We start from the raw sequence: 27,642 nt of genomic DNA on the forward strand, positions 1-27,642 counted from the left end.
TGCTCGGCTTGTCATCGGGGTTGTGCATGATGGGAGCATTTTGTGTGACGAAAATGAAGCATGGCCAAACTATATGATTTTGTAGGGATAAGCTTTCTTTGGCTATGTTATTTTGATAAGACATAATTGCTTGGTTAGCATGCTTGAAGTATTACTATTTTTTTGTCAATATTAAAACTTTGTCTAGAATCTTTTGGATCTGAAAATTCTTGCCACAATAAAGAAGATTACATTGATAAATGATGTTAGGTAGCATTCCACATCAAAAATTCTGTGTTTATCATTTACCTACTCGAGGACGAGCAGGAATTAAGCTTGGAGATGCTTAATACGTCTCCAACGTATCTATAATTTTTGATTGTTACATGCTATTATATTATCCATCTAGGATGTTTTATATGCATTTATATGCTATTTTATATGATTTTTGGGACTAACCTATTAACCTAGAGCCCAATGTCAGTTTCTGTTTTTTCCTTGTTGTTGAGTATCGCAGAAAAGGAAAACCAATTGGAGTCCAATTGACCTGAACTTTCACAGAGATTATTTTTGGACCAGAAGAAGCCCACGGAGTATCGCAGATGGGCTAGAAGAGTCCCGAGGCACCCACGAGGGTGGGGGGTGCGCCCCCTACCTCGTGGCCGCCTCGGAGACCCCCCTGACTTGTTCCCGACGCCAGCTTCTCCTATATATACCCAAACTTCCAGAACATAACCTAGATCGGGAGTTCCGCCGCCGCAAGCCTCCGTAGCCACCAAAAACCAATCGGGACCCTGTTTCGGTACCCTGCCGGAGGGGGGATCCATCACCGATGGCCATCTTCATCATCCCGGTGCTCTCCATGACGAGGAGGGAGTAGTTCACCCTCGGGGCTGAGGGTATGTACCAGTAGCTATGTGTTTGATCTCTCTCTCTCTCTCTCTCTCTCTCTCTCTCTCTCGTGTTCTTGATTCGGCACGATCTTGATGTACCGCGAGCTTTGCTATTATAGTTGGATCTTATGATGTTTCTCCCCCTCTACTCTCTTGTAAAGGATTGAGTTTTCCCTTTGAAGTTATCTTATCGGATTGAGTCTTTAAGGATTTGAGAACACTTGATGTATGTCTTGCGTGGGATACCCGTGGTGACAATGGGGTATTCTATTGATCCACTTGATGTATGTTTTGGTGATCAACTTGCGGGTTCCGTGACCTTAGGAATCTATGCATAGGGTTTGGCACACGTTTTCGTCTTGACTCTCTGGTAGAAACTTTGGGGCACTCTTTGAAGTTCTTTGTGTTGGTTGAATAGATGAATCTGAGATTGTGTGATGCATATCGTATAATCATACCCTCGGATACTTGAGGTGACATTGGAGTATCTAGGTGACATTAGGGTTTTGGTTGATTTGTGTCTTAAGGTGTTATTCTAGTACAAACTCTAGGATAGATCGAACGGAAATAATAGCTTCGTGTTATTTTACTACGGACTCTTGAATAGATCGATCAGAAAGAATAACTTTGAGGTGGTTTCATACCCTACAATAATCTCTTCGTTTGCTCTCCGCTATTAGTGACTTTGGAGTGACTCTTTGTTGCATGTTGAGGGAAAGTTATAGAGTAAAGTATACTTTTCATCCCTTAATTCTTGACGGAGTCTAGATTTAGTCCCTCAACTCCAAAACCAGACAAATTGCATCCTAAACTCTGAAAACCGGATAGCTTTCGTCCTTCGAATCATTCAAAGCAGTATCGGTGATGACCTGGCATGGTTTTGACCAAATTACACAACTAAAAAAAATCTCTCCTCTCATCTCTCGCCATGGCCCAGCTCGGCGCCCCCGTCACCCCTGCCTCGCCGGCTGGCCAAGCTGCACGTGTGACCTGTTGCTCCCATGCACCTTCACGCAGCCATGCGCGTGGTTCCACCCCCACACGCGGGTCTCTGCCTGCTCTCCCGAAGCCGAGCCAGAGCATGTCATCTGTCGTACGCGTGGACATCGGCCTATCCCCGACAAGCCACCATGTTTGGGTGCTCCTCCTCCACCATAGATGCAATTATGCGCCAGTAATCGACCCTAACTGCCCCTAATTGAAGTATTCGATCCCATCTTCCTCATCTCCGGCCAAGGACCGCCGCCATTGGAGCGCCCCAGCCTCTCCATGCCATTCCCATAGCTCAGTAGCTACCTCCCCGGTCCTTTCATCTCTCCTTCTACACCTCCCCGAGCTCAATAGCTACCTCACCGCAGAGCGCCACCATGCTGCTCCAACGCACGACACGAGCTCGCCACCGTCGCTCTGGCGACCATATGGTCGGGCGTAGCCTCACTTTGCCACGGGAGAGCAAGGGGCAGCCTCCTAGACCCTCCTCACCTACTCCCGTGGCCTCCCAGTGTGTCTCCCCTGTAGCTTTTAGTCACCGGCGGCTAAATCTGGCGAGACTGACACAACAGGATTAGTCTAGGCCCAGCCCGTAGCATTAGGTAGGATTAGTGCAAGTCCTAACCCTCTGTTAGATAGTCACTGAACTGTGGACCCCTTTGCTAACCCAATCCAATTAAATCAAAACCAGGCCACATCATCGCCAAATACTTCTTTGGATGATTCGAAGGACCAAACTTGTTCGGTTTTAAAAGTTTAGGATGCAACTTGTCTGGTTTCGAAGTTGAGGGACTAAATTTAGACTTCGCCGAGAGTTGAGGGACGAAAAGTATACTTTTCTCATAGTTATACGATCCAATTATGTTATTATTGTTGAGAGTACTTGCACTAGTGAAAGTATGAACCCTAGGCCTTGTTTCGTAGCATTGCAATACCGTTTACGCTCACTTTTATCATTAGTTACCTTGCCGAACTAGTGCACCTATACAATTTACCATTGTATTGGGTGTGTTTGGGACACAAGAGACTCTTTGTAATTTGGTTGCAAGGTTGCTTGAGAGAGACCATCTTCATCATACGCCTCCCACGGATTGATAAACCTTAGGTCATCCACTTGAGGGAAATTTGCTACTGTCCTACAAACCTCTGCACTTGGAGGCCCAACAACGTCTACAAGAAGAAGCTTGTGTAGTAGACATCAACGGCCGCGGCTGCGTGTTGGGTCGTGTCATCTGTCCATTTTGGCCCAAACGGACACGAGCCGACAGGATGGGATCATGCGTTGGAGTTGGCGTCAGTGATGCTTTCACTTGCATACTGTCTAGTGAGATGCTGTACTACCAAACTGAAAGTTCAGAAATGAAGTCTAACAAAAATCAAGGTGAGTCTCTCTCGATTTTATTGTCTCTCTTGCTTTCACCAAGAAGAGTCAGTACTTTGTTGAAGACATTGATCCGATATGCTCGGACTAGTTTCAGGTGAAATTTTGATTCTATTCTTTGGTAGTTGGATCCAGTGATGACGAGGAACCTCGTTCCCTTGTTGTCGTGGGATTGACACGGCAGATGTCCTAGCAGAAGGACTTAGTCGTAGGGACATCGCAACTTAGGAAGCAAGAAGGGGTTAATCGGGACAAAGGACACGAAGGTTTATACTGGTTCGGCCCCTTACGGTGAAGGTAAAAGCCTTCCAGTTGAGGTGTTACTAAGGTTTCGGTGACCAGGGAGCGAATTCGCTTGACCTAGCCCTCGGTTTGATGTTACTTGCCCTGAGCCCCGCTGGGCTGCCCCTTATATATATACGGGTCAACACCAGGCGGTTCACAGAGTCCCGGCCGGCTCATAACAGTGTCCGGCTCGGTGACTAGTTATTCTTTCCTTAAAATACAAGTTATGCCTTCACGGCGGGTCATCTCTATGGGCCTTAAATCGCCATTGGGCTTGGCCCTTGCTTGAACCGCCCTTTACAGAGTATGATCTGGGCTTCGTGTGATGATCCGTCCGGTGTGACCCGGCCCCTCCTGGGCGGGTTACACCACTAGTTATATCCCCAACATTAGGCCCCAGATTGATTTGAACCGGTTCATGTCAATCATCAATGCTTCAGAGAATCTTCCGCTTTACCTGCATAAACATTTCTATAACCCGCCGTGACATCACTCCTTGAATCTGTGGTAACTCGCCATGACGTCGTTCTTCTTTTTTAATTAATATCTCATCTCACCGTATCTTAACGGATCCTTATCTTAAATGACCGTTCCGAGAATCGAGGCGCCTGGCTAGTGGATAATCATTCTGTCGCCTCCTTATTTCTCGCACCCTCTTTAACTCTTTCCTTATAAATAGGCACGACCAGGTCTCATTCCTTCCTCCCCGTCTTCTTCTTCCTCTCGCGACACTACTGCCTCTCGAGCTCCGCCGCCGCCACCGCTACAGAGCTTCCCGTCTCCGTCGTCCTCGGCCGCTGCGTCAACCAGAGCCCGACCAGAGATCGACGGCGAGTCTTCGCAGCCAGTCTGCATCCGTAAGTCCTTTCCTTTCCCTTCCTTAGATCCTCATTAGGGTTTCCCAGTTCTTCGGTGTTCCTCGGTGTTCTTCAGTAACCCTTCCAAAACACCTCACTGTAGCCTCTTCTGATCTTATAGAGGTAGAAAGCTATGCGGTAGTTGTTTTGCATCTGTTCCAAACGCGAGTAGATCTTTTTCCTTTGCACAGAGGCCTCATTAGAACTTTATGAACTCGTCTGTACTAGTTTGTTTAGGTCGCAAATGTTTCCTTTTCAGACCGCCGTTCGATCCAAAATCATAGCTGCAACCTGTGAAACCTGTTTATACAACACTTAGACGAAATTTTGTTAGATCCACTTTAGCCGCGGCGGCTTATGTTATCAGATTTTAACCTGTAATTCTCAAATAGATACTTCTGACCGCTCGTGGCGGCTCTTATTAACCTTTACTGCTTACGGCGGTTTAATCACCCGCCATGATTACCTATATACCATTAGCCCTCTTATAAACCGCCATTACATCTTATGTCTCATTCCGGCTTAGGCTTGACCCGGACTTTATTTTTGTCATAGGCTATCATCATGGCGCCAAAACAGCCAAAGCTTCTATCACCTGCAACTGGGTCCGGTCCATTGTCACGGACGCCATTCTTGACAATTTTGTTAAGCATGGCTATCTGCCAAAGAAGGATGTAATGTCGTATCGTGCTCCTGACCCAACCGAGGAGAAACCTCATCCTAAGGAAGGAGAGGTTATAGTTTTTACGGATCACATGACCCGGGGCTTTGCACCGCCCGGGTCAAAGTTCTTCAGAGACGTGTTGCACTGCTTTGACCTCCTCCCTCAGGACATCGGGCCCAATTCCGTGTCCAACATCTGCAATTTCCAAGTGTTTTGTGAAGTTTACTTAGGAGAAGAGCCCAATTTGTTGCTCTTCCATGAACTATTCTATTTAAACCGCCAGAATGAACGCGCCAATGGGCCCAGCCTGGAACTTGGTGGCATTTCAATTCAACGGTGCAGGGACTGTCTTTTCCCTTATGCTGAGCCGCCTAGCCACCCCAAGGACTGGAATCAAACCTGTTTCTACTGCCAAGACACCTCGCCGGCTGATGAACATCCCTTTCCCGGCTTTCGCGCTCTGCGTCTGGAGTCCAACCATCCTTTGCCGGACAAGTTATCCACCGCTGAACGTCAGCAGCTCGCTCCGACTCTGAAGAGGATCAGAGCTCTGTTGGGGAATGGCCTGACTGGTGTCGAACTGGCCCGGGTTTGGGTATCTTGGCGGGTCATTCCTTTGAGCCGCCGCCCCAAACTGATGTGTGAGTATACCGGTCGGAATGATGACCCTCTGAGGCACAGCTCTGACGACTTACCTGACGACATGGTGGACGAAATCACCAAGTCCCTTCTGAACGAGAGCCTGATAGACTGCGGCACCGTTGGTTTGGCTCCAGTCTGCGAGTCTAACCCGGCCCCTCCTGTAAGCCGCCTTTCTTAAGTTTCTTTACTTTACCTTTGATAATCTTCGTTGTCTAATAAAAATCTGTTATTTGTCATTTACAGGCTACTGACGCCTTTTGGAAGGCTAAATATGATCATGAAGCCGCCAAGCAGGCCAGGAAAGCCAAGAAGACCGTCCGGAAAACCACCATCCGGAAGAAAGGAAACAAGACCAGCACTTCAGACATGTTCCAATTGGATGACTCCTCTGAGTCGGAGGTAGTTCTTGACTCTCTTGGCTCATTTTTTAACCATCTTATTGACATTGATTGTCAACAGGAGGACACTGGAAACAGCCAAGGCAAGATCGAAGAGGTAACTATTGTTTCTTCCGACTCCGAGACCTTGCCAAGACCAAAAATCCGAAGTGTAACCCGGAAAGTAAGCCTCTCACATCCGTTAGCTTACCTCGATCCTCAATTTCTTTTGAAGCAACAGATGTACGAAAGCCGGAGGTGGACCCGGACCAGCAAAGACGCAGAAATCTCCTCCGGCTTGCCTGATGTAACAAGGAAGCGCCGGACTGAGGTTTCCTCCGATTTACATTTATCTTATCCTCTGGCGGGTCTCATTCGTCAACCGCTCAACTCTTCCGACTCCAATTACCAGGAAACTTCTCCTTCCTCTGGCGAGTCGATGCAGTCCAGCCTTCCGGCTTTCAAGACTGCTCCGGGGTACGAATAATTTACTTGAGCTTTGCATTTATTTCAATTTAAACTTATACTAACCTTTATTTCACTTGAAGCGGACAAGCCAAGCTCAGTAAGAGGGCCAAAAAGAACCCGCCGTCCGAAGAGCCAGACAGGACTGAGCCAGAGGCTGAGACATCCGTTCCTGAGTCTTCTCCTCCTGTACCACCACCCCAACAGACTCCAGCTTCACCAACACCAGCCACTGACCCGCCGATCCAACCAACTCCGGCTTTACCTACACCAGCCGCCGACCTGCCGGCTCAGCAAACTCCAGACCCGGCAAATACAACTGTTCCACAAGACGTCGATGTAGAGATCCTCAGCACCCGCTATGTTGAGCCGGGGAGGCCGACTCCGCTGGCTAAATGTTCGGCCAAAGAAGAGCTGCTTGAACGCCGAAAGGCCAAGCTAGGTGTTACTGATTACACTCAGCTGAGTATCGACGAGGCCTTCTCCGGCTTAATAAGCCAGATACACAACAGCCGGGAGACCAAAATTGATATTGTGAAGCATCTTCATCAGAAATCTGAGGTATGGATTTTACTCACATTCATTCCCTCTTATCTTACTAGCCCCCAAGTCTATTGCTTATTTTCAATATGTTGTAGACTTTCAAAAGCATTTTGGTAAGGTTAGCAACATAGTTAAAAACAATGATAAAAACTTCGGCTTACTGCCTAGTACCCAAGTGGCAGGTCAATCAATATGACTGATCCGGCTCTTCATCTGGTTTACAGAAAGATTGAAAATACTTTAAATAGCAATATGCATTAGCCCCCAAGTGCCAAGCTGCTTTGCTTTGCAAAGTACTTGGGACTTAAAATGATAAACTGCCACTATAAACAATAAATTTCTTTGGCATACATTAGCCCCCAAGTGCTAAGTATCTTTGCTTGTAAAGTACTTGGGACTTACCTCATACCTTAAAGTCTTAACCCGGTTTTTTGCACAGGCGATCACAAATCAACTTGAGTCGGAGATAGCCGACTTGAAGAGCCGCCTGGAAGCACAAGAGCTAGAGACCCAAAAAGCCAACTCCAAGTTCGAGTTTAGCATCGCCGAACAAGGAAAATTAACAAAGGGCTTTGCTGAGGAGAAGAAGGCATGGGCAGAAGAGAAGGCTGCTTTAACCACGCGGGCCGAGGCAGCTGAAGCGTCTCTTGCAGAGACGACAGCTGAGTTTACCGGGTTAAAAGGCCACATCTCGCAGATGGTCTCAGCAATCTTTGGTGAGCCGCCGAAATGATGCTAAATTGCTTAAATTTTTCTGTGAAACATAATATGACCGTCAACTAACCTGAGTTTTATGATGCAGGCCCAAGAAGCTCCAATCTAATTCAAAGCATGCTGATTAAGCTCCAGGCGATCTACACCTTGACTGAACAGTTGTAGGCCGGCTCACAGCGTGCCTTGGCCGCCGTGTCTCTCTCCAACCAAGTCCCCACTCATTTAGCCGACGTGTTGAAGCGGCTCGCTGTGCTACCTGAACGGGTAAATGAGCTGCGAAGATCGTCTGCCAGAGCCGGAGCCATTGCTGCCTTGAGCCGGGCCAAAGCATGGCTACCGGAGCTAGACCCGGCCGACGTTGCTAAGGGCTATCCCAGTTTTAAGGAGGATGGCGCAGCTTTTGAACAATCCGACTTTGCAGCTTGCGTGAAGGAGGTGCGCCCTGTGGCCACGGTGCTAGGCAACGATGCTGATCTCACCAAGTACCAACCGGGTTATGACGCCAATAACCAGCGCATCCCAACTCCTCGCTATGTCGAGCGCAGTCTGATCCCTCCGACGCGTAAGCATACCTTCGCCCCTGAAGTTAACCCGGCCGGGTTAATTGATGAGAGGCCACATTCCAAGCTTTGAGGGGCATTGACTGGTCGTCATCAACCTTCCAGGAGAAGGAGCCAGACGTCGACATGGAGAAAGATGACCCGAAGGCAGCAGGCCAACCTACCAACTGACCAGCTGGCGGCTTATAGCTTTGGTAGAAAAACAATGTTAAATTATTTGACTCGGAGAGTCATGTAATAGGATAGATGTACTTAACTCTTTTGTGGTCCGATGGCGATTTTTGCTAAGTCACCAGATATATATTATGCCTTGCTTTACTATATCTGCTCTGAATTCTTCAAAGAAATCTTGTTTGATTTACCTGTATGCAGCGACAAAAATAGTACCAATGCCTCGGCGGCTTATTACAAGCCGGATCATGAACATGACATACCTTAATAATGTTTCTGCGGCTGCTTGGCACAATCCCGGGTTAACGATGAACCAAATCGAGTTAGATGTAAATCAAACCGGGTCACCTGTAAACCGATTACATGTTTTTGATAATAAACCCTTGAGGTCAAACTCAACAGGTAATACTTATGAAAGCAAACTTTAAACAAAAGATGAACATTTAAAAGGCTTCCTGATTCGAATACGATCAGTGAACCGCTCCAAAGGGGTTAAGCTAAGATTCGAATACGATCATATAGCCCCGAGTGGCTTTGGCCTTGTGCTTTCTTTGGTTCGAATACGACCTATGTTTGAGCAGGAAGCCCCCAAATGACCTTGAGAGGTTTTTAACAACCCTGATTCGACTACGATCCAAGTCGGACCCAAAAGAGGTTAAGCTATGATTCGGATACGATCAAGAAGCCCTCTAATGAGTGTGGCAGTGTGCCGATCAAAAGTGTTTCGACAGCTATGTTCTCTTTGGTTCGAATATGACCTATGTTTGAACAAGAAGCCCCCAAATGACCATAACTTTAACGACTAGATTCGAATACGATCATAAGCCGGATCAGAGAGGAAAAGATTCAAATATGACCCGCCCCTCCTTTGATCATCTGTGCAAAAAAGGGTAATATAACAGACTCATGATTTGTTGATAAGGACAGAGGTCCTGCCTTATTATTTATATACATTGATAAAGTATGTACATCACGAGAGCCGGTGGCTCAAGTATAGTAGGGCCGGAGATGAGCGATGTTCCACGGCCGGCGGGTCTCCTCCTCCGACTTACGTGAGTCTCTATGCTCTCGAACGTCAATGAGGTAATACGACCCGTTGTGCAAGTTCTTGCTGACCACAAAAGGCCCTTCCCAAGGCGGGGACAACTTGTGTGCATCTGTTTGATCCTGGAAAAGCCGAAGTACCAAATCACCTTCTTGGAAGGTCCTGGATCTAACCCGGCGGCTGTGATAGCGGCGCAGGTCTTGTTGATAAATCGCCAAACGAGCTGCTGCCACACGGGGTGAATCATGACGGATGTCACTTGGAAGCACTGCCTCAGCACCATAGACCATGAAGAAGGGCGTGTAACCCGTCGACCTGTTGGGTGTAGTATTGATGCTCCATACCACAGAAGGCAATTCCTCTACCCAATAACCCGGTGTCCTTTTCAAAGGGACCATGAGCCGGGGTTTGATGCCTTTGAATATTTCCTGATTGGCTCTTTCAGCTTGCCCATTGGATTGAGGATGAGCTACAGAAGAGACGTCAAGCCGGATGTGCTCACGTTGACAAAACTCCTCCATGGCACCCTTGGACAATTTTGTACCATTGTCAGTAATAATGTTATGTGGAAAACTAAAGCGAAAGATCACCATTTTCATAAACTGAACCGCTATGGCTGCATCAGACTTGCCGACCGGCTCTACCTCAACCCACTTGGTAAATTTATCAACCGCCACCAAGACGTGGGTCTTTTTATCCGCTGACCTTTTGAAAGGCCCGACCATGTCAAGTCCCCAGACTGCAAACGGCCAAGTTATTGGAATCATCCGCAATTCTTGAGCCGGCACGTGAGCCCTTCGTGAGAACCTTTGACAACCATCACACTTGCTAACCAGATCTGCTGCATCAGCATGAGCCGTCAACCAGTAAAAACCATGACGGAAGGCCTTGGCCACAAGAGACTTTGAGTCGGCATGGTGACCACAATCGCCTTCATGAATCTCACGGAGTATCGTCTGACCCTCCTTAGGAGAAACACAGCATTGAAACACCCCTGTGGTACTGCGATGGTGGAGCTCTCCATTGGCAATTGTCATTGACTTAGACCGCCGGGTTATCTGTCTGGCCAAAGTTTCATCCTCTGGCAACTCTCCCCGGGTCATATAAGCCAAATATGGTACTGTCCAATCTGGAGTAGCATGGAGAGCCGCCACTAACTGTGCCTCCGGGTCTGGAACTGCCAAGTCTTCCTCTGTAGGTAACTTAACAGAAGGGCTGTGCAAAATATCCAAGAAAGTGTTAGGCGGCACCGGCTTACGCTGAGAGCCTAGTCGGCTTAAGGCGTCAGCCGCCTCGTTCTTTCTGCGATCAATGTGCTCCACTATGTAACCCTTGAAGTGTCCAGCAATGGCATCAACCTCACGTCGATAAGCCGCCATGAGAGGATCTTTGGAATCCCACTTGCCTGATACTTGCTGAGCCACCGGATCTGAGTCGCCGAAGCACCTTACCCGGCTCAAGTTCATCTCCTTGGCCATCCAGAGACCATGAAGTAAGGCCTTGTATTCAGCTGCATTGTTAGTACAGGGAAACATTAACCGTAGCACATAACAAAACTTGTCACCTCAAGGGGATGTTAACACAACTCCAGCCCCCGAGCCCTCCAGCTGCTTGGATCCGTCAAAATGAACCGTCCAATACGTGTTATCCGGTTTCTCCTCAGGTACTTGAAGCTCTGTCCAATCGTTGATAAAATCTACCAACGCCTGAGACTTGATAGCCGTGCGTGGCACGTATTTTAGACCATGAGGCCCAAGCTCAATTTCCCACTTGGCGACTCGTCCTGTGGCCTCCCTGTTTTGAATGATATCTCCCAAAGGAGCAGAACTCACCACGGTAATAGGATGGCCTTGAAAGTATTGCTTAAGCTTCCGGCTTGCCATGAACACCCCATACACAAGCTTCTGCCAGTGTGGATAACGTTGCTTAGACTCAATCAGTACTTCACTGACATAATAAACCGGCTGTTGAACCGGATACTCCTTGCCAGTGTCCTTGCGCTCCACCACAATGGCCACACTGACGGCTCGTGCATTAGCCGCCACGTATAGTAACAAAGGCTCCTTATCAACCGGAGCAGCAAGGACTGGCGGCTCAGCGAGTTGCCTTTTCAAATCCTCAAAAGCAGCGTTAGCAGCGTCAGTCCAGGCGAAATCATCTGTCTTCTTCATCATCTGATACAGCGGTATGGCCTTCTCACCCAGCCGGCTTATGAAACGGCTCAAAGCAGCGATCCGACCCGCCAAGCGTTGAACATCATTGACACATTTTGGTTTGGCTAACGAAGTGATTGCCTTGATCTTCTCCGGATTAGCCTCAATACCTCTGTTAGAGACCAGAAAACCCAAAAGCTTGCCAGCTGGTACTCCAAAAAATGCACTTCTCCGGGTTAAGCATCATCTTGTACACCCGGAGATTGTCAAAAGTTTCCTTTAGATCATCTATTAAGGTCTCCTTCTCTCTAGACTTTACTACAATGTCGTCTACATAAGCGTGTACGTTGCGCCCAATCTGCTTGTGAAGGCAATTCTGCACACATCGCTGATAGGTTGCCTGGGCACTCTTAAGCCCAAAAGGCATAGATACATAGCAAAAGGCTCCAAAGGGAGTAATGAACGCTGTCTTCTCCTGGTCCTTAACTGCCATTTTGATCTGATGATAGCCAGAGTAAGCATCCAAAAAACTTAAGCGCTCACAACCCGCCGTAGCATCAATAATTTGACCAATACGAGGGAGAGCAAAAGGATCAGGCAGACAAACCTTGTTCAAGTCCGTGTAATCCACACACATGCGCCAGGTGCCGTTCTTCTTTAGCACGAGCACCGGGTTAGCCAACCACTCCGGGTGAAAAACCTCAACAATAAACCCGGCAGCCAAGAGCCGGGCCACTTCCTGACCAATAGCCTCACGCCTTTCTTCATTAAACCGCCGGAGGAACTGCCTGACCGGCTTAAACTTCGGACCAATATTAAGAGAGTGCTCAGCAAGTTCTCTCGGTACACCCGGCATGTCAGAAGGTTTCCATGCAAAGATGTCCCGGTTCTCACGGATGAACTTGATGTGCTCGCCTTCCTATTTAGGATCCAGGGTCGCACTGATAGTAAACTGCTTGGATGAATCGCTAGGGACGAAATCAACAAGCTTGGTATCATTGGCCGATTTAAACTTCATCACCGGCTCATGCTCCGTAGTTGGCTTTTTCAGAGAAGTCATGTCCGCCGGGTCAACATTATCCTTATAAAACTTTAATTCCTCTGCCGCACAAGCAGACTCAGCATACGCTGCATCTCCCTCTTCACATTCAAGGGCTACCTTCCGGCTTCCATGCACTGTAATGGTCCCCTTATGACCCGGCATCTTGAGCTGCAGATAAACATAACAGGGTCTGGCCATAAACTTAGCATAAGCCGGCCGCCCAAACAAAGCGTGATACGGGCTCCGGATCTTAACCACTTCAAACGTCAGCTTCTCGGCCCGAGAGTCATACTCATCTCCAAAGGCCACTTCCAGTTCAATCTTACCTACTGGGTACGCCGACTTACCAGGCACCACTCCAAGGAAAACCGTGTTGGAAGTTCTCAAATCCTTATCAGTCAACCCCATGCGACGAAAGGTATCATAATAAAGGATGTTGATGCTGCTACCTCCATCCATCAAGAATTTAGTGAATTTGTACCCTCCAACTTGGGGTGCCACCACCAAGGCTAAGTGACCCGGATTATCCACCCTTGGGGGGTGATCTTCCCTGCTCCACACAATCGGCTGCTCTGACCACCTCAAATAACGTGGAACTGCCGGCTCAACAGCATTTACTGCCCTTTTGTGAAGCTTCTGATCCCTTTTACATAAGCTAGTGATGAATACATGATACTGCCCACTGTTCAACTGCTTCGGGTTACTCTGATACCCGGACTGCTGCTGTTGATTCCCTTGGCCAGAATGCTGATTATAACCGCCTTGGCCACCCGGGGGGCCTTGATAGTTCTGATGTGAGCCGCCTCCCGGGCCATGAAAGCCGCCTCCACCTGAGCCGCCAGTGGGCCCAGGTCCACCATCGTATATGTTGGAGTTCTTAAAAGCCTTCATGATTGTGCAATCCTTCCAGAGATGCGTGGCCGGCTTCTCCCGAGTGCCGTGTCTTGGGCAAGGTTCGTTCAACAGCTGCTCGAGAGTAGGACCTGACCCGCCAGACCGGGGAAGGGGTCTCCCCTTACGTCGCTGATTGTTACCCTGTGCGTTGGCCACGAACTCCGAATTACCATCCGCCTTACGCTTGTTACCACCTTGGTTCGCCGGGTTAGGCTGATTACCCTTGCCATTACCGTTCTTCTTTCCCTTCCCTGTCTTTTCCTCATCAGACACAGGGTCCTTGGTACTATCAGAGTCGGCATACTTTACTAGAGCCGCCATCAGCTGCCCCATGTCATTACCATCACGCTTAAGCCGCCCCAGTTTCTGCTTTAAAGGCTCAAAACGGCAATTCTTTTCCAACATCAGGACCGCAGAGCCGGCATCCATCTTATCAGACGAATGTATTATCTCCATAACCCGGCGCACCCAATGAGTTGTAGACTCGCCTTCCTCTTGCTCGCAATTAGTCAAATCCACAATTGACATGGGCTGCTTACATGTGTCCTTGAAGTTCTGGATGAACCGGGCCTTTAACTCGGTCCAAGACCCAATAGAGTTGGGTGGCAGTCCCTTCAACCAGGTTCGGGCCGTTCCGTCTAACATCATCGTGAAGTACTTAGCCATGGCCGCATCACTGACCTCCAACAGCTCCATCGCCATCTCATAACTCTCAATCCAGGCCCCAGGCTGTAAGTTGGTCGTGTAATTCGGCACCTTCCGGGGTCCTTTGAAATCCTTGGGCAAGCGCTCATTACGAAGAGCCGACACTAAACAAGGGACACCGCCGGTCCTTGTGGCCACACCTGTCTCAACCGAAGCTGTGGGATAAACCGGAATAGGCTGGTAAGCCGCCTGCTCAACCGCCTGATGATTCAAATCTTGCACCGGGTTATGCCCACGCCGTTGAGCATTACTTGACATGGCTGCTGACTCCATCCGCCTGCTATAACTCGGGCTCCGGCTTGGGCGAGGCGTCGAATGTATCCTGTCTCGACTGTACGAGTAAGCCTCCTGCTGTGCCAAAGCTGTCTGAAGGAGCTCTCTGACCCTTCATTTCTCGATCGCCGTCGGAGAGTCGCCCTCTGCTGGGAGAGCCGCCAAGCGCGTTGCCGCAGCGATCATGTTCTCCAACGGGTTAGAGTAATGACCCGGTGGTGTTGGTACATACTAAGGTGGTGTAAGATTCGCCCGAAAAGGCTCCATCACACGCGGCTGACCCGGCGCAACCAGGGTCGCATCCGGCGGGTTACTGGGACCCTCGCCGGGTGTACGGAAGAGATTCTTAGGATCATACACAGGAGGTAGGAGAGACTGAGACTTCTGGTGCCTTCTCCTCATCACCTCATTAGACGCGTTTAAGTCCATCGTGAGCCGGAATGCCTCTGACTGCAGCTGCTGAGCCCGAGCGTCCAAAGCCGCCCGCTCTGCGGCCAATCTGGTGTCCTCGGCTGCCAAGTCTCCCTTGGCTTGTGCTATCTCCTCACGCACCCGGGTTACTGCCGCATCGTGTTCCACCTGGTCCGCCGGGCTAACGGTAGTGGTTAACAAGGCCATCAGTTTGTCCGTGAGGTCTATCAGAACCTGAGCCGGCGGGCGCGCGAGGCCTCCTGCCCCGGCTACCGCTGACCCGGAGATTATTGCTGCTGCAGCTGTAGAACTCTGACCGGGTTGCGTACCGGCCATAAAGATCCCTACCCTGCTAGGCGGCTCAAAGGGGTCCGGAATACTGGTGCCATCGGAACAGCCCCCAAGCCCGCCGTCCTGCACTTGATATAATGAATCTGTCTCACCTGTAGACGACGCCTTATCAGAGTAGATAGCCGTTTCACCACCATCCACCGAAGCCTCAGAAAATTCCTCACCATGAACGCACCGCACGAAAACACGCCTTACGGCGGGCTGAGCTCGGGCGGGTCTCGCACGCTGAGCCGTCTCAATGGTGTCGGTGCAGATGTCCGGCTCAGGTCCCGGCTCGCCGATCCGGCCGATGAAGACGTGGATGCCACCAAAGGGGACCCGGTACCCGTACTCTATTGAGCCGGCGTCGGGGCCCCAGCCTTCGTCGTTGATGTACAGCTTGCCGCGACGACTCTTGGTCATCCGGCCCACAACGTATCCCTTGAGCCCTTCGAAGCTGCCCTTCAAGAACTCAAATCCACCGTGCGCTGGCCCCACGGTGGGCGCCAACTGTCGTGGGATTGACACGGCAGATGTCCTAGCAGAAGGATTTAGTCGTAGGGCCATCGCAACTTAGGAAGCAAGAAGGGGTTAATCGGGACAAAGGACACGAAGGTTTATACTGGTTCGGCCCCTTACGGTGAAGGTAAAGCCTAGTCCAGTTGAGGTGTTACTAAGGTTTCGATGACCAGGGAGCGAATTCGCTTGACCTAGCCCTCGGTTTGATGTTACTTGCCCTGAGCTGTCGCTGGGCTGCCCCTTATATATATACGGGTCAACACCAGGCGGTTCACAGAGTCCCGGCCGGCTCATAATAGTGTCCGGCTCGGTGACTAGTTATTCTTTCCTTACAATACAAGTTATGCCTTCACGGCGGGTCATCTCTATGGGCCTTAAATCGCCATTGGGCTTGGCCCTTGCTTGAACCGCCCTTTATAGAGTATGATCTGGGCTTCGTGTGACGATCCGTCCGGTGTGACCCGGCCCTTCCTGGGCGGGTTACACCACTAGTTATATCCCCAACACTTGTGGTGTCATGAGATGGTTAATATGGATATGATTATTGTTGTAGTTTGTCGGATTTGATACTTCAGGGTTTTATTTTTCCTCATTTAGTCGTAGTTTTGGCTTATTTGATTTTGCTATTTGCCGATAATTTTTTGTATGGGTTGGCGTTGACTGTGTGCATCCAGCTATGTAGAGCCTGGGTGTGTGCTTATTGTTCGTGTGTCCATTTGATACTTCATTTTGAGTAAATAAAATTCACCCTTTATAAAAATCAAGTGATTTTTTTCTGGTCCGTCTCCCAGGACGTACACACTATTGAAAGAATTTTTCCATTACCTGAAATCTTTTTAAAAAAATAGTTCCTGTCAATTTCCTTGTCTAGCTTGAACCAACCCACCTACAAAGGGTTGTATCCGGTGTGTGATTCAAGTGTAGACATAAAAATCAGCAACCTCTTGCTGATCTACGCCTGAAACAAGTACCAGCCTATGCGGGAATGTCAATGTCCAACGTATGTTGTGCTATACCTGGTGATGAAGTGAGCAACTAGTACTTCCTTCGTTTCTTTTTAGTATGCATATAAGATTTGATTAAAGTCAAACTTTATAAAATTTGACCAACTTTGTAGAGAAAAATATCAACATCTACAATACTAAAGCTATATGGTATGAAAATTAATTTTATGATACATCTAACAATATTGATTTCATATTGTGAATTTTGATTTTTTTTCTATAAACTTAATCAAAGTTAATAAAAGTTTGATTTTGACCAAATCTTATATGTAGACTAAAAATGAATAGCGGGAGTACATAGAAACTGTGAGAGGGAAGGACAAAATAGACTAGAACTGCACTTGTATTCAGTCAATCAAAGTGTACGTATACTGACCCATGAACACGTAGGTGCGGCCATGATTTAACTACCACCGAAGCTAGTTCCACTAAACCAGCGCATGCGATAATGACACACGAGAACACGAGAAGTTGTTACAGAGAGATGGAGCTCGGGAGCTATTCATGTGGGAGGTCGCGGTGATATGCTCCAATAGAAACGATCGAGTAGGAATCAGCAAGCAAGTCGACTGGTGGAATTTTTTGGTCAGTCGACTGACCCATAAACAAAAATCAGTCAACTTGCACGTTGCTTGTCCCTTTCTTTTTAAAAAAGGCAACGCAAATATCCTCAAGATCATGGAGAGAAGACGAACATAACTATAGACGGGACGCAACCAAGGGCGGCACCACATACTTACTCCCTCCATTCCATAACTCTTGCCATGGTTTTAGGTGAAAACTAAAACAAACTAAAACCACAACAACAATTTGAACTAAAACAACCACAAGAATTATGAAACGGAGGGCTTGAATTATACCACTTGCACCGAGGAAAGTCAATGGAGAGATTAGGAGATAGTGCCAAATTTGGGTTAATAATAAGGCATGGTTGTTTGGTCTTCAAGCGCAAAGAATCGTCATACGGTGTTACAAAAAAAAATCATAATCTTATTAAAACACTCTAGGTGAACTAAATCCCTCGCGGGTGCCCGTTGCACTTGTGAAAAGCTTTACCTATTTGGACCCGATGGGTAGGGGTGCCCACACAAGTGTGTGCTTCCCTCCTTCCCTTTCCTATGAAGTAGGTGTGGCTTTTCTCCATGTGAAGTTTTTAGAAATTTCAAATGTTAAAATATTGACGTTTTTAAAAGTTTTAAATTTATCATTTGAAATTCTGAAGTTCAAATTTTCAAAAGTTGAAGTTATAAAATTTTAAAATTGGGAAGTTTCAAAAACCCCAAAAGTTTCAAATATTGGAACCTCAGCCAATATTTTCTGAAAGCTGGTAAAATAATTTCTAAAACTGCCTAAAATGAAATTTCAAGTAACAGAAAACGGTAAATATGAAAACTTGGCCCAAAAAGAGGAAAACAATCTCGTCCCTAGCCCGCGGTGTGACTGCCCCTCAATTAGCCGTGTTCCTCTCTCGCGATCTCTTATAACTTGCCAATACAACCATGTGTGATTTTCACTTTCAGACTTTTTTTCTTTTTCATTAGCGATTTTTGGGGTGCTCCTATGCTACAAATAGTTATCACTATTTCTTGGGTTTTTACTCTTGGGGGTTCATGGGAGTCGGTAGCTAGACAATTTGATGGATGGAAGATTTAACGGAAAAAATCGATAAGAGAAAGAATTAACAATCATTTATAACAGAGAAAAAACCAGAGTTTACTGTGTAAAAAATAGCGTTTGCAGCACGAGACACGCAGACTATAGCTCATTGAATCAAGCCTCTACTCTACCCGAGACAGTCTAATCGACATCACTTCGTATATGTAGCTGGTAGACGACTCGTAACCCTGAATTAGTTGCTCCTACTAGTATATTGTAATCTTCTTCAGGACAAGCTCCATGAGAGCAGAGGGACAACATGTCCTTAGCTTCTCAAACCCATCCGATGCCATGAATGATTCCAGGTTCCCCGGAGAAGAGAGGAACTGGATGCATGCCGCCCTCAGCATGGAGCAATTATGCTTCTCCGCCAACGCTAGAGTGACAGCCACGGAGCTCATCTCGACGTGCCAGCACAATGCGTCCTCACAGAGGAGCTTCAACTCTTCCAGCTTGTACCTGTCCGCTGCGACGAGCAGCCTCTCCGCCATGGACGCCGACACGATCATGGGAGGCGAGTCCGTGTAGATGAACTGGAGCACGGCCTTGAACACCTCGGCGTCCATGTCATCGACGCGTAGTAAGGTGGTGTCGCTGCTGCTGTCGCCCGAGGCGAGCGAGAGGTCCGCCTTGAAGACGGGTGACCCGACCTCGAGTATCCGCCGGTGGGCGGGGAGCGTCTCCCCGCCGACCTCGATCTGCAGTTCTGCACGTCCACTCCCTTCGTGTTCCAGACGGCTTCCCAGAGTTGCCCGGGCAATCCGAACGGAGGCGCCACCGGTGCGGCAGCCTCGACGTGGTCTTCGGTACGCAGCTCGGTGACGGTGACGTCGCACAAGATGGTCAGGCCGTCGTCCTTGAGATTGAGATGCTTCTTCGTCAGCGCGTCCAGATCCTGGTGTTTCACGAAGCCCCGCGTGCCCCAACTGAGGTTACTCGAGAAGAAGCGGGTCTTGGCTATGTCTCGAGTGTAGCTCGGCTTCCAGGCCTGATCGAGTATGCTCAGCTGGGCCTTGGCCGTGGCATCCCCGGTGCTCTCGTGGCTGGCATGCTCGAGGAAGAGGGACATGTACCCCTCGTATTCCTTCCCGTTGCCGTTTGGGTAGCATACGAGACGCCACTCGTGGCCGCCCACGCGGAACGTGCCTGATCTCACCTTAGCGCCGTTGGCCATCATCTTGCTGAGTTGCGCCGTTGCGTGTCGATCCGGAACATGTGTGAGCCGGTCGCCTGCCTCGCGGCGATGCTTGAAGCGGAGAGCTGCTGCCGGCCGGCGCCACGCAGGGCGGAAAAGGCAGCAGCGGAGATCGACATGTATGACTGGAGCGCGTACGTGGACGTCGACCAAGGAGACGGCCGCCGCTAGCTTGTGTAGAGATGGCCGGAGTTGGATGTGCGGCAAATCGCAAGGTGCATGCACACGCGTGTTATATACGTACGGGTATGTGGGGTCGCTATTTGAAAGAGTCCTCGACGACATGGGTAGAGATAAACTAGATTTTTTTTAAATTCTTTTTGTTGAGAATCAGGTAGAGATATAGATTTGTGTTAACAGGGGAACTATATTATAGCCGGCATGCAGCAGATCTGATCGTAATTATTATCTCAACTTTAAAACATGTAGTAAAACTCAGCCACAATTATTCCTTTTACCGGATCTATCTATTGATCAAATCAGTCTGGCAATTAAACCCGCACATTTTGTAAACCTAGCAAGAAGCCCAGATCTATAGTGGTTCAACATCCATCTTGTCAGACATATATCTTACATCCACCATATTTTAGATTTTAGTAATATTTAATTTGATTTGAGTATGGGTAAGAGAAAGCAAGGAAAGTTTCAGTTAGTAGAGATTTTGGTAATGTTGATTTGATTCGATTCGACTAAGTTAATGCAGGACATGGTTTTTGAAAATTATTGATTTGCTTTAGATTATTCCAATTTATTATATTAATGTTGGTTTTTATTTTGTGCGGCATTGGTTGCGGTTGCCAAAAACCAACCGTAAATCAAAGGGGAGGGACCGTTAGGAGGGAAAAAACGTAAAAGAGGGGAGACAGCGAAACCAACTCTCCTATAATAATAGAGATAAAAAATACATCTCTTGAGGTATGATTGTCTTTTTTGTCCTGAACTGATTGCAGATGATAAGTCATCAAGGTATATGGGACCAGCATCCGAGAGACGAAACGATTGAGATCACCCCTGTTGGAAGATACACAAATTCAAAATCCTAGCCTAAAAAAAAGATGCCGGCCTCACGTCAGCACATGAGGCAGCACCAACATGACGAAGAGGAGGCTAAGGGACCAAACACCAAAGGAATGCCGCCGCCACCACCACATCGATAAACTCTGCAAATACTACGGAAGTACACTATGCCAATGAGCCATCGCCGCCGACATCGAGATCGGGAGGTTCACGGAAATTTTATTCGTCAGATCGGCAAGTTCTACAGGACGGCGGTTCGACCTGCAATGTTGTATGGCATTGAGTGTTGGCCGACTAAAAGGCGACATGTTCAACAATTAAGCATGGCCGAGATGCGTATGTTGAGATGGATGTTTGGCCACACGAGGAAGGATCGAGTCCGGAATGATGATATACGAGATAAAGTTGGGGTAGCACCAATTAAAGAGAAGCTTGTCCAATATCGTCTCAGATGGTTTGGGCATATTCAGCACATGCCTCCAGAAGCTCCAGTGCATAGCAGACGGCTAAAGCGTGTGGAGAATGTCAAGAGAGGTCGGGATAGACCAGATTTGACATGGGAGGAGTCCCTTAAGAGAGACTTGAATGATTGGAGTATCACCAAAGAACTAGCTATGGACAGGGGTGCGTGGAAGCTTGCTATCCTTGTGCCAGAGCCATGAGTTGGTCGCGAGATCTTAAGAGTTCCACCTCTAGCCTAACCCAATTATTTGGGATCCTCGAACAAAGGGAAGGGTGCATCTATCCGTCAGTTGCCTGGAAAAGCTCTATGGAGCAGTTGATATATTTTCATGGCTTACTACTCATCTTCCTCCAACGCATGGCTACTGTTCATCTTCTTCCCCTCCCAGTGGACCCGCTCTTTTGCCCCTACTTAGCTACCTGCCGCTGCCACGCGCCACATCGCCCTCTCCGAGCTGCCTCCTCCGCTGTGCCGCCGTCACCCCTATCATCCCTCTAAGCCTCACCCTTCTCCTGCGCCGGCGAGCGTCAACCTTCTTCCTCTCACGTTGTCCCTGTTTCCGGTAATGTCCTGGCTCGCCCTCGTCAGGTGGCCGCGCGGCCACCCTGTTTTAGGCTTGGGCACAGGGCGCGTGAGGGATCGGATGATCCAAGAAACAATTTTAGGCACCTGACGTCTAGCACATCAACATTTTTTTTTGCTTTTTCTGTAGTGTTTAGTGCGAGTGGAAGGTGACGGTCTTGTCAACAGCAAGGTGAACATGGTGACTTCGCCAATCTTGAAGCTCCGCAACTCTGACTCGGTCTCCGGTAGGCGTCGTGTGAGTACGTGTTTATTGGTGTGAGTGTGTGTGTATTATATCTATGTTGTAATCGATGTTTCTGAAAAGAAGGGAGGAAAAATAGAGATTACAGAGGGAGATCACGGAAGATATTCCTTGATCTACAAGAAGCCGATCTGTTACAAACACAAACCCACGCATGCTCGTAACCCTCTCACAGCACCGACGGCACTGCAGCGTGGCTGCTCAGCGCCGACCTCTCCCTCGTCAACCCTCTCACAGCCAGACCCCCGCCTTTCCACTACCGGAATCGCACCCTATGCCGACGACCAGGGCCGTCGGCATACACCTGATTGGCCGTCGGGACAGGCCTATGCCGACGGCCCCCGTCGGCATAGGGCCGTCGGCAACATATCCGTCGGCGTAGCCCGGGTGGCCGTCGGCATAGAAAGGCCGTCGGCATAGGACATATCCCGACGGTGTCCGTACATCTATGCCGACGGCCCTGGCCGTCGGCAACGTTACCTCCTAACGGCGGTCGCCGTCAAGTGCTGACCAACGCCTGCTCGCCACGTGGCAGCAACTGGGCTCTCCTGGGGCAGACCTATGCCGACGGCCTGGCCGTCGGCATAGGACTGCCACGTGTCAGCCACTTGGAGCTCACGCCAGCTCTATGTCGACGGTTAGGCAGTCGACATAGTTTATGTCTGCTTTTTTTTTCCTTTTTTCTGTTTTGTTTCAGCTCAATTCATTTGAATATATACAGCATATATAAGGATCATACAGCAATATATGCATCTATTAACAATAAGGAGCAGCATCACGCAACAAATTTATCATCACACATCATAAGAAGCATCGCAAAGCATAAACATATAAGTATCATCACCATCAAAGCATATAAGAATCTCACAAACAACAATAAGAAACATCACTAGCATATAAGTATCATCACCACAAAGACCGCCACAATGTGACCCAAAGGCTTAAGCGCCATGACGTCGAGCACCGCGGAGGTCGTCACCGCCAAGACCGCCGAAGCCCAGGTCGTCACCTCCGCCTCCGCCTCCGCCTCCGTGGATCGGAGTGGTCGGGCTCCGTGTCTCGGGAGTGCTGCGAAGACCACCGCCAACGGTAGATCCACCTGTTCCCTGGATGTTGAAAAGACATATTAACGGGATATATGACTGTGTTGAAAGGCATGACATGCTTTGGGTGAATAGATTGGGGATGAACTAACCGGCGAAGGGCCAGCGTTCTGTCCCACAAACTCCTCAAAGGTCAGCAGCACTGGTTGTGCTGGAGGACATTGTGCTGGCTGCAACTGAGGACACCTGCCGGCCGCCATTTCCTGAAAAGCCTGCTGCATCTGGCGATCCCTCTCCACTTGGTGTTCATAAAGCCTCTGATGCCACGCCATGGTCTCCTGGCGTGTGTACTCCAGGTAGGCCTACGGTAAGACATGATGGACCTCATAAAACTACTAAATGCGGAAAATAAAGTGAGCAATGAAGATAAGAGGGAAAATACTTACAGATTGTTGCTCCTGAAAGAGGGACTGTGACTGTGCACTGGTCACTGGCTGGCTCGTGCGCTGGTTCAGGCTCGGGTCGATCCGACGGAGCTGTGTGTAGGAGATAGTAGGAGTGATCACATCATCGAGAACCGCCTCCCGACCGTGCTCGTTGGGCCCCATGCTCACCACCGCCCTGTCGTCCAGATCCGCCGCAATGGGGTCAGGTGTGTCAGGATGTAACTTCAGAAACGCTTCGGAATAGGCCTTCTTCCTCCCCGCGGTCTTCTTGCCGTAGTACTTGGGCTCGTCAGGCTTGGAGTCCTTCTGCGTATGGGCGATCTCCCACGCCGGCATGTGTGAGAGCGGCCGCTTCAGTTTCTCCTCCTGCACCACCAAACAGAGGTTAGTCATACATATGAAAGTGATGGTAAATAGAAGAAGAAGAATGTTTAATGGGGTTAGTCATACATTAATTGCCTTGTGGAGATAGTGGTTTCGGTTTCCCTGAGCATGTACTCTCTCCTTCCCTCCGTTAGACTTGTTTTTGATTCTCATAGCCGCCCAGGCTCCAGCCTCATCACACCAAAGATCCACCAATGCCGCCCAGGACTCGTCTTTTCCATAACACCAATTTGGACACACCTACATAATGAAAGCATAATGGCATGTCAACACGAAATGGTGAAATGTACCACAAGGTAATGAAAGCATAATGAAAAATCTTTTATACTTACCGCCAAGAACTCGTCCCTATCCAAGGTAATGCCCATCCTCCGCGCTTCTTCCTTGGTCATCTTCACACTAAGATAGTTGTGATAGTATGTCGAGATGGCCACATAGCGCACCTCGTACTGCATCTGGCGGGCCTTCTTCTTGCATTGGCGCAGCACGATCTGGTCCGCTCTGGCCCTATGCTCCGGAAGAACTCGATAGAATTTCTACAATCATGCATGAAACAAGAATGGAAGAAGCCATGAGTTAAATCATTCATGAAACTAGAATGGACTTGTGCTTCTGAAGAGAACTCACCCAGAAAGTAGTGATCACGACCTTGGCATGGGTCTCATGCTCCGCGTGGAGGGCCGCTTCCCAGTGGTCCCAGCTCGTGGCCAAAACCCGATGGTCCGGGTGCCTAACTGGATCCGGACAGTACAACCCCGGCCAGTATAACTTCAGCAAGACGGTGATGACACCGTTGGGAATACGGACCCCTTTAGAATATATCTAGTTGCTGCAAAAGAATGAACTATTAGCATGTGACAAGAAAAATAAATAACAACCGGAATAAGCATGTGACAAGCAAAATAATGAAATTATTATAAAGTGGCACTTACTCTTTCCCCGTGGGCTCAATGAGCCACTTCTGCTCCTCAGTAGCAGGAACCTGCTTTGGTAGCTTTGCGTGCGCAGCCACCCCTTGTTGTCAACCCCATCCCCGCCACCACCATCATCCCCGCCACCACCCTCCTCCTCGCCTGCATCCCCCTCCCCAACCTCCTCCTCCTCGTCCTCCTCCTCCTCGCCTGCCTCCTCCTCCACCTCCTCCTCGGCCCCATCCCGAACCTCCTCCTCCTCCTCGTCCTCCTCCTCCTCCTCGCCAGAGGGTACCTCACTAGAGGAGGGTACCTCACTAGAGGAGGGTACCTCACTAGAGGAGGGCCTCGAAGACAACACCCCTAAGTCGGTGAGGGTGCGCTCTTTCTGGCCACGACCCCCTGTAGTGGCTCTCCCCCCACCACCTCGCCCTCTAGGGGCTCTCCCCCCGCCCCCTCCTCCTCTAGGGGCACCTCTCCCTCGACCTCCCTGTGAGGAGTCATCGTCAAGTAGCCGGGGGGGGGGAGGATTACGTGCTCGACCACTCCGACTAGGCAGGCCGATGACCTTGCGTAGGAAACCCACGCCGTCGGCCTTCCCCTTGCCCATGTTCCACGAACCTGCATTGAAAAGAGAATAAGCAATTAGTAAGTTAATGAAATGAAGGAAAAGTCATGATAATAAGGAATAATGAACACATTAAAAAAATGCGTAAAAAGGCATATTCCTAAACTATAGAAAAAAAGACTTGAACGTACATCTGCTAGAACCCATATGAATCATCACTATTGTAACCTCTTTCTCGGTCCGTCTCATCATCACTATCAATCAAATCATGTTCGTTGTCTGACGGAGGTGGAGGCTCTTCCTTGTCGTCAGCGTCTTCATTTAACTTTTCTAGCATAAGTATGTCATTTTCATTGACAATGGTCTCACCATCATTCCGTGCATCGTCGTCGTTTGGATCCACATCATCATCACCCAATGGTCTAGCGTCATCGTTTCTAACCACATCATCATCATCAGGTTGCTCTTGATAGGACACTCCCTCGTATGTCATGGGGTTAATGTTGTAGTAATCGTCTTCATTCGGGTCCGGTAGTGTGACACCCCCGATTCAATCATACACTAATCATACACACAAACGTGTACGATCAAGATCAGGGACTCACGGGAAGATATCACAACACAACTCTAAAAATAAAATAAGTCATACAAGCATCATAATACAAGCCAGGGACCTCGAGGGCTCGAATACAAGTGCTCGATCATAGAGAAGTCAGCGGAAGCAACAATATCTGAGTACAGACGTAAGTTAAACAAGTTTGCCTTAAGAAGACTAGCACAAACTGGGATACAATCGAAAGAGGCGCATGCCTCCTGCCTGGGATCCTCCTAAGCTACTCCTGGTCGTCGTCAGCGGCCTGAACGTAGGAGTAGGCACCTCCAAAGTAGTAGGAGTCGTCGTCGACTGTGGCGTCTGGCTCCTGGGCTCCAACATCTGGTTGCGACAACCAGAAAGAAAGGAAGGGGGAAAAGAGGGGGAAATGCAACCGTGAGTACTCATCCAAAGTACTCGCAAGCAAGGATCTACACTACATATGCATGGATATATGTGTAAAGGGCCATATCAGTGGACTTTACTGCAGAATGCCAGAATAAGAGGGGGATATCTAATCCTGTCGAAGACTACGCTTCTGGCAGCCTCCATCTTGCAGCATATGGAAGAGAGTAGATTGAAGACCTCCAAGTAGCATCGCATAGCATAATCCTACCCGGCGATCCTCTTCTCGTCGCCCTGTTAGAGAGCGACCACCGGGTTGTATCTGGCACATGGAAGGGTGTGTTTTATTAAGTATCCGGTTCTAGTTGTCATAAGGTCAAGGTACAACTCCAAGTCGTCCTGTTACTGAACATCACGGCTATTCGAATAGATTAAACTTCCCTGCAGGGGTGCACCACATAACCCAACACGCTTGAGCCCATTCGGCCGGACACACTTTCCTGGGTCATGCCTGGCCTCGGAAGATCAACACGTCGCAGCCCCACCTAAGCACAACAGAGAGGTCAGCATGCCGGTCTAATCCTAAGCGCACAGGGGTCTGGGCCCATCGCCCATAGCACACCTGCATGTTGCGTGGGCAGCTGGAAGCAGAACTAGCCCCCTTAATACAAGAGCAGGCTTACGTTCTAATCTGGCACGCGCCGCTCAGTCGCTGACGTCACGAAGGCTTCGGTTGATACCACGATGCCGGGATACCCATAACTACTCCCACGTAGATGGTTAGTGCGTATAGACCAAATGGCCAGACTCAGATCAAATACCCAGAAGTCGTAAGCGTGTTATTTGAAATAACCGCGGACGCCAACCACGGCCAGGCCCACCTCTCTCCTAGGTGGTCGCAACCTGCCCTGTCGCTCCGCCACAAAGATCCACTCGCGGGTACTCCTACGAGCTGACCCGACTTTAGTCACCACATGTGTCATGTATAGATATATAGTATATACCCGTGATCACGTCCCGAGTGATCATGGCCCGATAGTATAGCATGGCAGACGGACAAGAATGTAGGGCCACTGATGAAATACTAGCATCCTATACTAGGCAAGTAGGATTGTAGGTAAAGTTAACAACAGTAGGAGCAAGGTCAGGCCATGCATCAGAATAGGATTAACGGAAAGCAGTAACATTGCTACGCTACTCTAATGCAAGCAGTATAGAGAAGAGTAGGCGATATCTGGTGATCAAGGGGGGGGGCTTGCCTGGAAGCTCAGCCGAGAAGGAGGGGTCGTCAACACCGTA

The 27,642-nt window shown here is 49.0% G+C and overlaps 1 pseudogene; it reads right to left on the minus strand.

Annotated features, from left to right (window-relative positions):
* Positions 1-18,747: 18,747 nt before the first annotated feature.
* LOC109766403 (BTB/POZ and MATH domain-containing protein 2-like) lies at positions 18,748-19,867 on the minus strand (annotated as a pseudogene).
* Positions 19,868-27,642: the final 7,775 nt, after the last annotated feature.

The sequence above is a fragment of the Aegilops tauschii genome, chromosome 7 (genome assembly GCF_002575655.3).
Source record: "Aegilops tauschii subsp. strangulata cultivar AL8/78 chromosome 7, Aet v6.0, whole genome shotgun sequence".
NCBI lineage: Eukaryota > Viridiplantae > Streptophyta > Magnoliopsida > Poales > Poaceae > Aegilops > Aegilops tauschii.